The sequence below is a fragment of the Eleginops maclovinus genome, chromosome 21 (genome assembly GCF_036324505.1).
Source record: "Eleginops maclovinus isolate JMC-PN-2008 ecotype Puerto Natales chromosome 21, JC_Emac_rtc_rv5, whole genome shotgun sequence".
In the NCBI taxonomy this organism is placed as follows: domain Eukaryota; kingdom Metazoa; phylum Chordata; class Actinopteri; order Perciformes; family Eleginopidae; genus Eleginops; species Eleginops maclovinus.
Genome location: NC_086369.1, coordinates 8,242,351 through 8,254,940, shown reverse-complemented (window position 1 = coordinate 8,254,940; position 12,590 = coordinate 8,242,351). Strand labels below are relative to the sequence as shown.

The 12,590-nt window shown below is 44.6% G+C and overlaps 8 non-coding genes across 8 annotated transcripts; 5 read left to right on the top strand and 3 right to left on the bottom strand.

The window, feature by feature from the left end:
* Window positions 1-123: 123 nt before the first annotated feature.
* Window positions 124-195, bottom strand: trnad-guc (transfer RNA aspartic acid (anticodon GUC)). The gene has a single exon. It is a non-coding gene; the product is annotated as a tRNA-Asp (tRNA).
* A 263-nt stretch (window positions 196-458) lies between these two features.
* trnav-aac (transfer RNA valine (anticodon AAC)) lies at window positions 459-531 on the top strand. Its single transcript has one exon. It is a non-coding gene; the product is annotated as a tRNA-Val (tRNA).
* Window positions 532-1,153: 622 nt separating this feature from the next.
* On the top strand, window positions 1,154-1,226 carry trnav-cac (transfer RNA valine (anticodon CAC)). Its single transcript has one exon. It is a non-coding gene; the product is annotated as a tRNA-Val (tRNA).
* An 819-nt stretch (window positions 1,227-2,045) lies between these two features.
* Window positions 2,046-2,117, bottom strand: trnad-guc (transfer RNA aspartic acid (anticodon GUC)). Its single transcript has one exon. It is a non-coding gene; the product is annotated as a tRNA-Asp (tRNA).
* A 263-nt stretch (window positions 2,118-2,380) lies between these two features.
* On the top strand, window positions 2,381-2,453 carry trnav-aac (transfer RNA valine (anticodon AAC)). Its single transcript has one exon. It is a non-coding gene; the product is annotated as a tRNA-Val (tRNA).
* A 5,801-nt stretch (window positions 2,454-8,254) lies between these two features.
* On the top strand, window positions 8,255-8,327 carry trnav-cac (transfer RNA valine (anticodon CAC)). The gene has a single exon. It is a non-coding gene; the product is annotated as a tRNA-Val (tRNA).
* A 3,237-nt stretch (window positions 8,328-11,564) lies between these two features.
* trnav-cac (transfer RNA valine (anticodon CAC)) lies at window positions 11,565-11,637 on the top strand. The gene has a single exon. It is a non-coding gene; the product is annotated as a tRNA-Val (tRNA).
* Window positions 11,638-12,500: 863 nt separating this feature from the next.
* On the bottom strand, window positions 12,501-12,572 carry trnad-guc (transfer RNA aspartic acid (anticodon GUC)). The gene has a single exon. It is a non-coding gene; the product is annotated as a tRNA-Asp (tRNA).
* Window positions 12,573-12,590: the final 18 nt, after the last annotated feature.

The window sequence follows — 12,590 nt, the reverse complement described above, 5'->3', positions numbered from 1 at the left end:
TTAGTTTTGGCAGTTGGAAACGGCATACACCATTGGGATCTGTTTATCTGAATCTGTTTCCACGGGCCTCTTAGTTTGGGAGTTGATCGATTTGTGAATAAAGACCAGATGTTATTGATCATTCTCCCCGTCGGGGAATCGAACCCCGGTCTTCTGCGTGACAAGCAGAGATACTGTCCACTATACTAACGAGGAGTACTCTGGCGTGAACTCTGGCACGTGGACAGTAGGTGGCGCTCTTCGAGACGTCAATGGTCATATAGGGGATAGCATCTGGGTTCAGTATACCAAATGCTATCCTGCTGTCATGATAGTCCATGACACTGCAGTTGGGACTGAATCCAGTTTAAAACCTCTCTGTGTCTCAGAAATGAACATGTGGTCCATAGTGTGCATAATTGAAAAATGAATATGAATGTTTCATCTACGCTGCACCATGCATTTAATCTTTTTCAGCAGTTTCCGTAGTGTAGTGGTCATCACGTTCGCCTAACACGCGAAAGGTCCCCGGCTCAAAACCGGGCGGAAACACTGTTCTTTGATTCCGAAGAACTTCAAAGACTCAAACTCCACCAAGAAAAGTTGCCGTGGTCATCGATTGTACTTTTCCTTCGATGATTTCAAGCATGCACGTAGTACCTTTGTCACCAATGTTATAATGAGGACTCTTTGCAAAACAACCTTTGTCAAATCGTCTGCATACATGCATATAAATGACCGTTGGAAACAGCATACACCGTTGGAAAGTTCAGGGACGTGCTTATCCGAATGTGTTTCCACCTGCCTCTTAGTTTTTGAGTTCATCGAATTGTCAAAAAAGATCAACTGTTATTTATCAACCCCGGTCTTCTGCGTGACAAGCAGAGATACAATCCACTATACTAACGAGGAGTACTCTGGCGTGAACTCTGGCACGTGGGCAGAAGGTGGCGCTCTTCGAGAGGTCAATGGTCTAATAGGGGATAGCATCTGGGTTCAGTATACCAAATGCTATCCTGCTGTCATAATAGTCCATGACAATGCAGCTTAGACTGAATCCAGTTTAAAATCTCTCTGAGTCTCAGTATCACCATGTGGTCTGTCGTTTGGAACGTTTACAATTAAATACAAATGTTAGAAGTACGCACAAACGCGCATTTACCTCTTTTCAGCAGTTTCCGTAGTGTAGTGGTCATCACGGTCGCCTCACACGCGATAGGTCCCCGGCTCGAAACCGGGCGGAAACAATCTTCTTTGATCCTGATTAACTTCAAATAACTCCACCAAGAAAAGTTCTCAGAAAAGCAGATAGTGTAACAAAATCTTTCAGGAATATGCTGTAGTTATAGGGGCTCGAAGGACTCAAGAATTCTTCAAAAGGCTCTTTCCAATTCCAAAGAATATCCCCAGTAATGGTCAGCAGTTCAATGTTGAGTCTTTTCAAGACAATTGTTGGTTGACCGTAGGTGGCGCTCTTCGAGAATTTACAGGTCATACAAAGGATAGCATTCTGGATCAGCATACATTTGCTGTCACGAAAGTCCGTGACAATAAAGCTGTGTGACCTGTTACTCTATCTGGTTTGCTGAATCCAGTTTAAAATCTCTCTGAGTCTCAGAATCACCGTGTGGTCCGTAGTTTGGAAAGTTGACAATTGAATATGAATGTTTCATCTACGCTGGACCGTGCATTTAACCTTTTCAGCAGTTTCTGTAGTGTAGAGGTCATCACGTTCGCATAACACGCGAAAGGTCCATGGCTCAAAACCGGGCAGATTCACACTTCTTTGATCCCGAGGAACTTCAAAGGCTCAAAATCCACCAAGAAAAGATGTCGTGGTCATCAATTGTACTTGTCCTTCGATGATTTTAATCATGCACATAGAAGGTTTGTCATGAATGTTATAATGATGACTCTTTGCAAAACAACCTTTGTCAAACCGTCTATGTATGGCAGTTGGAAACGGCATAAACCATTGGGATCTGCTTATCTGAATCTGTTTCCACGGGCCTCTTAGTTTGCGAGTTGATCGATTTGTGAATAAAGACCAGATGTTATTGATCATTCTCCCCGTCGGGGAATCGAACCCCGGTCTTCTGCGTGACAAGCAGAGATACTGTCCACTATACTAACGAGGAGTACTCTGGCGTGAACTCTGGCACGTGGACAGTAGGTGGCGCTCTTCGAGACGTCAATGGTCATTTAGGGGATAGCATCTGGGTTCAGTATACCAAATGCTATCCTGCTGTCATGATAGTCCATGACACTGCAGTTGGGACTGAATCCAGTTTAAAACCTCTCTGTGTCTCAGAAATGAACATGTGGTCCATAGTGTGCATAATTGAAAAATGAATATGAATGTTTCATCTACGCTGCACCATGCATTTAATCTTTTTCAGCAGTTTCCGTAGTGTAGTGGTCATCACGTTCGCCTAACACGCGAAAGGTCCCCGGCTCAAAACCGGGCGGAAACACTGTTCTTTGATTCCGAAGAACTTCAAAGACTCAAACTCCACCAAGAAAAGTTGCCGTGGTCATCGATTGTACTTTTCCTTCGATGATTTCAAGCATGCACGTTGTCATGGCACACGTTTAAATATGGTTGTTTACTGCCACCCTTGTGGTTAATTTTGAGATAGGCAAGCACTAACAGGAAGTTAATGTGCATTCGCAATAGTTGTATCGTACTCTGTCTTACCGAGAAGTTGATGGTCACTTACTTAACACGTTCATGCTTGAGAAGGCTTTACTTGTAAGTACACAAATACTGTATGAGCCACTGTTTGTTTTGTAGTCTGTTTAATGTGATGGAAAACGTTTTTGGGAAACTAGCATCATTAGATTAGATATGAAACCCTGCCTTAATGTAGGTGTTTAGCATTATAGCTAACATTTGCCTGTTAGGCTATATGTACCTTTGTGCAACGTGAACCAATATATTCTTTAATTTGTACTATTTGTTTACTTGCGTTTTACAAATATCTAGATGGAAAAACACTTCAATAGAAGAAAAGAAAGAAGAAACAACAAAGGAAATACACTTCTGCTTCCAAGTCTTTTATTGCTAGTTTAGCCCTCAGAGTGTTAGCTGTCTGTCAAGTTGGGCAAAGGAGCGCGCAGCTAGGACAGAACAGTAAAAAAGTAACCTGCACGGCTAGCAGAACTACACAGAGAGTGATCTTCAGTCTCGGCTCTTCTTCATCGTCTTCACCACTGCTAACGCTCGACAAACAGCAGTTCAGAACGATGGAGAACAAGCAAATCAGAGATGAAATAGCAAAGTCAGTTGTCTCCTCATCCAGCAGTAGTTCAATCGGCAGAGTAGCTGAAGCCAGGGCTAAATGGAGGCAGCCCGTGCACGAGCTCAATATGCTAAAATGGAGTCAGACCTTTTGATAGAGAAAGCACCAACTGGACGCTAAATTGAATAACTTGAGACATGATAAGGAGCTGGTAGCAGCCATGGCGGAAGTCACTGCGCTCGAAGCAGCATCCGTAGACGGCGACCGCAATTCAGTCATTCGAGAAGTTGAGAAAAGAACACAGCAGTATGTCTCGCAGCAACAGCAATGGCAACCAACTGAACGCCCTAAGCCAGACACGCCAGAACGCCTTTTCCAACTGTTCATTTACTGACACCAGGGTCACCCACCAGACAGCGCCTTAGTGCACCCATGGCCCGTTTCGCTGACACGGATTTGAGAGCAGTATGAGGCCAACACCACCCAGGCACACTGATACTACTACACCTGATCACATTCCTCCAGTGCAATCTCCAACAGGCCCAGTGAGGACCCTCGCCCAACAGAGACTTCCTACAGCGACCACAAGATGGCGTTTTCAGGGGTGAGTGATGTAGCAAGATACTTGGCACGCAGAGATCTTATCACCTCAAGCCTCTCAAAGTTTGATGACTGCCCCGAGAATTATTGGGCGTGGAAATCTTCATTCACTAACGCTACAGATGGACTAAATCTCAGCTCAAGTGAAGAGCTTGACTTGCTCTTGAAGTGGTTAGGGCCAGAGTCTGCAAAGCATGTCAAAAGAATAAGAGCTGTGCATGTTACTTACCTTCCCCATGGATTGACAAAGGCTTGGGAGCGTTTTAGAAGAATGCTATGGGTCCCAGAGATAATAGAGAAGTCACTCTTTGACAGACTCACATTTCCCAAAAGTCAGTAACAAGGACCCAGTGAAGCTGAGAGAGCTCAGCGACCTCGTTAGTGAGATTGATGCAGCTAAAGATGAAGGCTACCTCCCTGGTCTGTGCTATTTAGACACTGCAAGGGGAATTTCCCGATAATAGACAAACTGCCACACAACCTTCAAGAAAGGTGGCTCTCACAGGGCTTCAAGTACAAATCCACACATAGCGTACCTTTTCCACCGTTTTCATTCTTTTGTGATTTTCTCTCCAAAGAGGCCCGAGCACGCAACGACCCAGGTTTCAGACTCCAAGTGGCGGCCCAGAATATCCAAAGCCAGACAGCGTTGTTAAGAAGCCGTACAGGAGTTTTGTGTCAGCCCACAGACGGATTTAACACAAGAGAATGACAAACAGGAAGCTTCAGGTCCCCATGCAGGTGATGTGGAGAGGCAGTGCCCCCTTTCACAAGAAGCCGCACCCCCTCAAGCGCTGCAGGGGGTTCCGCAGCAAACCCATTGATGAGCGTAAGGCTTTTCTTAAGGACAATGGTGTGTGTTTCAGGTGCTGTGCCTCGACAAACCACATGGCCAAAGACTGTAAGGCCATCGTCAAGTGCAGAGAGTGTGAAAGTGAGCGTCACATCTCTGCTCTTCATCCAGGGCCGCCGCCACCACTTTCTGGCTACGGCGGGGAAGAGGCAGAAGAAACGCCCCAGCCTGCTGTCACTTCCCAGTGCACCGAAGTCTGTGGAGAGGGTCAAAGTTCAAGGTCCTGCCCCAAGATCTGCTTAGTAAGCTCTACCCCAAAGCAAACCCAGAACAGGTGACAAAAGCATATGCTGTGTTAGATGATCAAAGTACAGGTCCCTCGCCAGGTCTACCTCTTTGACATGTTACAACGTCCATGGGTCAGACTCACCTTTCACACTCCGCACATGTGCCGGAACAAGAGAGATGACAGGGAGAAGAGCCACAGGGTTTATCGTGCAGTCACTGGATGGAGCTACAACACTCACACTGCCCACACTAATCGAGTTGCAACAACATCCGAGCGACCGAGCTGAAATACCAACCCGGAGGCAGCAGCACATCACCCACATCTCAAGTCGATAGCCCACTTCATCCCACCACTGGACCCTGATGCCAAGATCCTCCTCCTGCTGGGTCGTGACCTACTCAGAGTCCACAAGGTGAGAGAACAGCGGAACGGCCCACACGATGCCCCTTATGCGCAGAGAGTAGACCTAGGGTGGGTCATCATCGGAGACGTCTGCTTAGGGAACACTCACAAGCCTGCAGCTATAAAACCTACCGCACTAACGTCCTCGAGAATGAACGTCCCTCCTTCTTCAGCCCATGTCCGAACAGGCTCCACATCAAAGAGAGGTATGGCTTTCAGTCTGAAAACAGACTCCTCCCAGACACACTTACACCACATGAATGTAATCAGGGAAGCACAATCTTTAATACAACCAAAGATGACAACAAAATAGGGCTCTCTGTCGAAGACAGACTCTTCTTGAAGTCATGGACAGAGAGATGCATATGGACAGTGCCAACAGTGGGTGGAACCACTTCCATTCAGAACACCCCGCACACACTTACTCGCAACCGAGACCAGGCTCTCACACGGCTGGCTTCTCTTCAGCGCACTCTGGAGAGAAGGCCTGAAATGAAAAATCACTTTGTTACTTTCATGCAAAACATCTTTGATCGTGATCATGCTGAGTTAGCCCCTCAACTCCAAGATGGAAAAGAGTGTTGGTATTTACCCATCTTCGGGGTTTACCATCCACAGAAGCCAGGCCAAATCAGAGTGGTCTTTGACTCAAGTGCAAAGTGTCAGGGTGTGTCACTCAACGACGTCCTCCTTTCTGGACCTGACCTTAATAACAGCTTATTAGGAGTTTTGCTGCGCTTCAGGCATGAGGCCGTAGCAGTCACCGTGGATGTTGAACAGATGTTTCACAGTTTCGTTGTACAAGAAGACCATCGAGACTTCCTCCGCTTCTTCTGGCACAAACACAACGACCTGGCTAAAGACATCTGTGAGTACCGCATGAAGGTTCATGTGTTTGGCAACAGCCCATCCCCTTCAGTTGCTATATATGGCCTTCGACGTGCTGCAGCTCACGGCGGGGAGGAGATCGGGTCGGATGCACAACACTTCGTTGAGAGGGAGTTTTATGTGGATGATGGGCTTTTGTCAAGAGCCACAGTCAGCGAAGCCGTCAATCCGCTAAAGCGCACTCAAGAAATGCTCGCCACATCCAACATTCGACTTCACAAAGTCGCATCTAACAGTAGGGAAGTTATGGAAGCTTTCCTGCTGAAGACCGCGCCAAAGGGCTCAAGGACCTCAGCTTAGACGCTGTCGCTGATGCAACACCAATTCAGCGAAGCCTCGGCCTGAGGTGGGACATAGTGGAAGACACTTTCACCTTTCAAGTCACTGACACAGTGAAACCCTACACTCGGAGAGGTGTCCTAGCCACCATCAATGCCAGACCACTGTCCCCCATCACGACTGACCCAGACTCTCCTTTACTCCTCACCCCGGCTATGCTCCTCACTCAGAAGGTGTGCACTCCTCTTCCTCCCCCCGGAGGTTTCAATGGAAAAGATCTCCATAAACAACAGTGGAGACAAGTGCAGCGCCTCGCAGACATGTTTTGGAGCAAATGGAGGCGGGAATATATTGGAACACTTCAAAGCCGGAGCAAGTGGCAGACTGATCAACCAAACCTCAAGGTGGGAGATGTGGTGCTGATGAAAGACGGACAAGTCAATCGCAATGAGTGGCCTATGGGCCTGATCAACAAGACCTTCCCTGACAAGGACAGTAAGGTCAGAAAAGTCGAAATAAAGATCATCAAGAACGGAACAGCCAAGACCTATGAGAGGCCTGTGTCTGAAACAGTGCTTCTTATGTCTTCTGAAGATTGAGCAACACTTCATTGTTTAGAGACTGTAAATTGTGTGCTTCTGTTTTACATGCCATTAGTTTTAGTTGTAGTGGTATTTTCTCAAATCCCAGACGGGGAGTGTCATGCACACGTTTAAATATGGTGTTTTACTGCCACCTTGTGGTTAATTTTGAGATAGGCAAGCACTAACAGGAAGTAACGTGCATTCGCAATAGTTGTACTCGTACTCTGTCTTACCGAGAAGTTGATGGTCACTAACTTAACACGTTCATGCTTGAGAAGGCTTTACTTGTAAGTACACAAAATACTGTATGAGCCACTGTTTGTTTTGTAGTCTGTTTAATGTGATGGAAAACGTTTTTGGGAAACTAGCATCATTAGATTAGATATGAAACCCTGCCTTAATGTAGCGTGTTTAGCATTATAGCTAACATTTGCCTGTTAGGCTATATGTACCTTTGTGCAACGTGAACCAATATATTCTTTAATTTGTACTATTTGTTTACTTGCAGTTTTACAAATATCTAGAGGGAAAAACACTTCAATAGAAGAAAAGAAAGAAGTAAACAACAAAGGAAATACACTTCTGCTTCCAAGTCTTTTATTTGCTAGTTTAGCCCTCAGAGTGTTAGCTGTCTGTCAAGTTGGGCAAAGGAGCGCGCAGCTAGGACAGAACACACGTAGTACCTTTGTCACGAATGTTATAATGAGGACTCTTTGCAAAACAACCTTTGTCAAATCGTCTGCATACATGCATATAAATGACCGTTGGAAACAGCATACACCGTTGGAAAGTTCAGGGACGTGCTTATCCGAATGTGTTTCCACCTGCCTCTTAGTTTTTGAGTTCATCGAATTGTCAAAAAAGATCAACTGTTATTTATCAACCCCGGTCTTCTGCGTGACAAGCAGAGATACAATCCACTATACTAACGAGGAATACTTTGACGTGAACTCTGGCACGTGGGCAGAAGGTGGCGCTCTTCGAGAGGTCAATGGTCTAATAGGGGATAGCATCTGGGTTCAGTATACCAAATGCTATCCTGCTGTCATAATAGTCCATGACAATGCAGCTTAGACTGAATCCAGTTTAAAATCTCTCTGAGTCTCAGTATCACCATGTGGTCTATCGCTTTGGAACGTTTACAATTAAATACAAATGTTAGAAGTACGCACAAACGCGCATTTACATCTTTTCAGCAGTTTCCGTAGTGTAGTGGTCATCACGGTCGCCTCACACGCGATAGGTCCCCGGCTTGAAACCGGGCGGAAACAATCTCTTTGATCCTGATTAACTTCAAATAACTCCACCAAGAAAAGTTCTCAGAAAAGCAGATAGTGTAACAAAATCTTTCAGGAATATGCTGTAGTTATAGGGGCTCGAAGGACTCAAGAATTCTTCAAAAGGCTCTTTCCAATTCCAAAGAATATCCCCAGTAATGGTCAGCAGTTCAATGTTGAGTCTTTTCAAGACAATTGTTGGTAGGTGGCGCTCTTCGAGAATTTACAGGTCATACAAAGGATAGCATTCTGGATCAGCATACATTTGCTGTCACGAAAGTCCGTGACAATAAAGCTGTGTGACCTGTTACTCTATCTGGTTTGCTGAATCCAGTTTAAAATCTCTCTGAGTCTCAGAATCACCGTGTGGTCCGTAGTTTGGAAAGTTGACAATTGAATATGAATGTTTCATCTAGGCTGGACCGTGCATTTAACCTTTTCAGCAGTTTCTGTAGTGTAGAGGTCATCACGTTCGCATAACACGCGAAAAGGTCCATGGCTCAAAACGGGCAGATTCACACTTCTTTGATCCCGAGGAACTTCAAAGGCTCAAAATCCACCAAGAAAAGATGTCGTGGTCATCAATTGTACTTGTCCTTCGAGGATTTTAATCATGCACATAGAAGGTTTGTCATGAATGTTATAATGATGCCTCTTTGCAAAACAACCTTTGTCAAACCGTCTATGTATGGCAGTTGGAAACGGCATACACCATTGGGATCTGTTTATCTGAATCCTTTTCCATGGCCTCTTAGTTTGGGAGTTGATCGATTTGTGAATAAAGACCAGATGTTATTGATCATTCTCCCCGTCGTGGAATCGAACCCCGGTCTTCTGCGTGACAAGCAGAGATACTGTCCACTATACTAACGAGGAGTACTCTGGCGTGAACTCTGGCACGTGGACAGTAGGTGGCGCTCTTCGAGACGTCAATGGTCATATAGGGGATAGCATCTGGGTTCAGTATACCAAATGCTATCCTACTGTTATGATAGTCCATGACACTGCAGTTGGGACTGAATCCAGTTTAAAACCTCTCTGTGTCTCAGAAATGAACATGTGGTACATAGTGTGCATAATTGAAAAATGAAAATGAAATGTTCATCTACGCTCCACCATGCATTTAATTTTTTTTCAGCAGTTTCCGTAGTGTAGTGGTCATCAGGGCGCCAACACGCAAAAGGGGTCCCGGCTTAAAACCGGGCGGAAACAATTTCTTTGTTTCCGAAAACTTAAAAATAACTCCACCAAGAGTTCCAGAAAGGATGTGTAAAACCCGAATTGGTATTTTCCCCTTTCGATTTTCAAGGCCTCCAAAAGTATCCCCCTTGGTCACGAATGTTTTGGGGTTCTTTTCCCAAACAATTTGTCCCAAATTTTCGTCTCAAGTGCATTTTAAATACGTTGGAAACCGCATAAACGTTGATGAAAGTTCAGGGAACGTTTAAATTCCTGAAGCTGTTTCCCCCTGCTCTTAGTTTTGAAGTTTGACAATTGTAAAGAATGTCAACTTGTGTGCATTTTTAACTCCATTTCGGTTGTCATGGTGACCAAGTCCCAACGGGGGAGAACATCTTCTTATCCTGATTCTTATACTCCACCAGAGGAGTTCTCTGGCATAGTGAAACTCTGGAAAGCGTAGTTAAGGGCCGAAGGTTGTTCTCGCTCTTCTTCGATGAATGGTCAGAGTGGTCTTAAACTGGTTGACTAGTGCCATCTTGAGAAGTTTACAGTATACAAAATATGCATTCTGTGTCAGTAATTTGCTGTCCGATGACAATAAAGCTTTGACTGTTAATCTAGATCTAATCCAGTTTAAAATCTCTCTGAGTCTCAGTATCACACATGTGGTTCGTAGTTTGGAAAGTTGACAATTAATAATGTTAATTAGGCTCACACGGCATTTACCTTTTCGCAGTTTCGTATAGTGTAGGGGTCATCACGTTCGCATAACACGCGAAAGTCCAGGCTCAAAAACCGGCAAACACATCTTCTTTGATCCTGATGAACTTCAAAGCTCAATCACCAAGAAAAGTTCTGTCATGCAATTGAGGATTCGAGATTGTAACATCACATAGTCTTGTCATGAATATGTTTAATGATGGCTCTTTGCAAACAACCTTTGTCAAAAGTCTCTGTATGCAGTTGGAAACGCATACCCATTGGGTCTGCTTATCGAATTTTTCCACTGCTCTAGTTTGTTGATTCGTTTGTAATAAAGACAATGTTATTTGATCACCCCGTGTGGCGCTCTTCTGCGTGACAAGCAAGATTACAGTCAACTAACGAGGATACATTCTGGTGAACTCTGGCAGTGGACAGTTGTGCGCTCTTCGAGAGTCATGGTCAATAGGGGATAGCATTGGGTTCAGTATCCAAATGTATCACGTATATAGTCCTGGAATGCTGTTGGGACTGAATCCAGTTTAAAACCTCTCTGTGTCTCAGAAATGAACATGTGGTCCATAGTGTGCATAATTGAAAAATGAATATGAATGTTTCATCTACGCTGGCACCGTGCATTTAACCTTTTCAGCAGTTTCTGTAGTGTAGAGGTCATCACGTTCGCCTAACACGCGAAAGGTCCATGGCTCAAAACCGGGCAGATTCACACTTGTTTGATCCCGAGGAACTTCAAAGGCTCAAAATCCACCAAGAAAAGATGTCGTGGTCATCAATTGTACTTGTCCTTCGATGATTTTAATCATGCACATAGAAGCTTTGTCACGAATGTTATAATAAGGACTCTTTGCAAAACAACCTTTGTCAAATCGTCTGCATACATGCATATAAATGACCATTGGAAACAGCATACACCGTTGGAAAGTTCAGGGACGTGCTTATCCGATGTGTTTCCACCTGCCTCTTAGTTTTTGAGTTCATCGAATTGTCAAAAAAGATCAACTGTTATTTATCAACCCCGGTCTTCTGCGTGACAAGCAGAGATACAATCCACTATACTAACGAGGAGTACTCTGGCGTGAACTCTGCACGTGGGCAGAAGGTGGCGCTCTTCGAGAGGTCAATGGTCTAATAGGGGATAGCATCTGGGTTCAGTATACCAAATGCTATCCTGCTGTCATAATAGTCCATGACAATGCAGCTTAGACTGAATCCAGTTTAAAATCTCTCTGAGTCTCAGTATCACCATGTGGTCTGTCGTTTGGAACGTTTACAATTAAATACAAATGTTAGAAGTACGCACAAACGCGCATTTACCTCTTTTCAGCAGTTTCCGTAGTGTAGTGGTCATCACGGTCGCCTCACACGCGATAGGTCCCCGGCTCGAAACCGGGCGGAAACAATCTTCTTTGATCCTGATTAACTTCAAATAACTCCACCAAGAAAAGTTCTCAGAAAAGCAGATAGTGTAACAAAATCTTTCAGGAATATGCTGTAGTTATAGGGGCTCGAAGGACTCAAGAATTCTTCAAAAGGCTCTTTCCAATTCCAAAGAATATCCCCAGTAATGGTCAGCAGTTCAATGTTGAGTCTTTTCAAGACAATTGTTGGTTGACCGTAGGTGGCGCTCTTCGAGAGTTTACAGGTCATACAAAGGATAGCATTCTGGATCAGCATACATTTGCTGTCACGAAAGTCCGTGACAATAAAGCTGTGTGACCTGTTACTCTATCTGGTTTGCTGAATCCAGTTTAAAATCTCTCTGAGTCTCAGAATCACCGTGTGGTCCGTAGTTTGGAAAGTTGACAATTGAATATGAATGTTTCATCTACGCTGGACCGTGCATTTAACCTTTTCAGCAGTTTCTGTAGTGTAGAGGTCATCACGTTCGCATAACACGCGAAAGGTCCATGGCTCAAAACCGGGCAGATTCACACTTCTTTGATCCCGAGGAACTTCAAAGGCTCAAAATCCACCAAGAAAAGATGTCGTGGTCATCAATTGTACTTGTCCTTCGATGATTTTAATCATGCACATAGAAGGTTTGTCATGAATGTTATAATGATGACTCTTTGCAAAACAACCTTTGTCAAACCGTCTATGTATGGCAGTTGGAAACGGCATACACCATTGGGATCTGCTTATCTGAATCTGTTTCCACGGGCCTCTTAGTTTGCGAGTTGATCGATTTGTGAATAAAGACCAGACCCTCTTAGTTTGGGAATTGATCGATTTGTGAATAAAGACCAGATGTTATTGATCATTCTCCCCGTCGGGGAATCGAACCCCGGTCTTCTGCGTGACAAGCAGAGATACTGTCCACTATACTAACGAGGAGTACTCTGGCGTGAACTC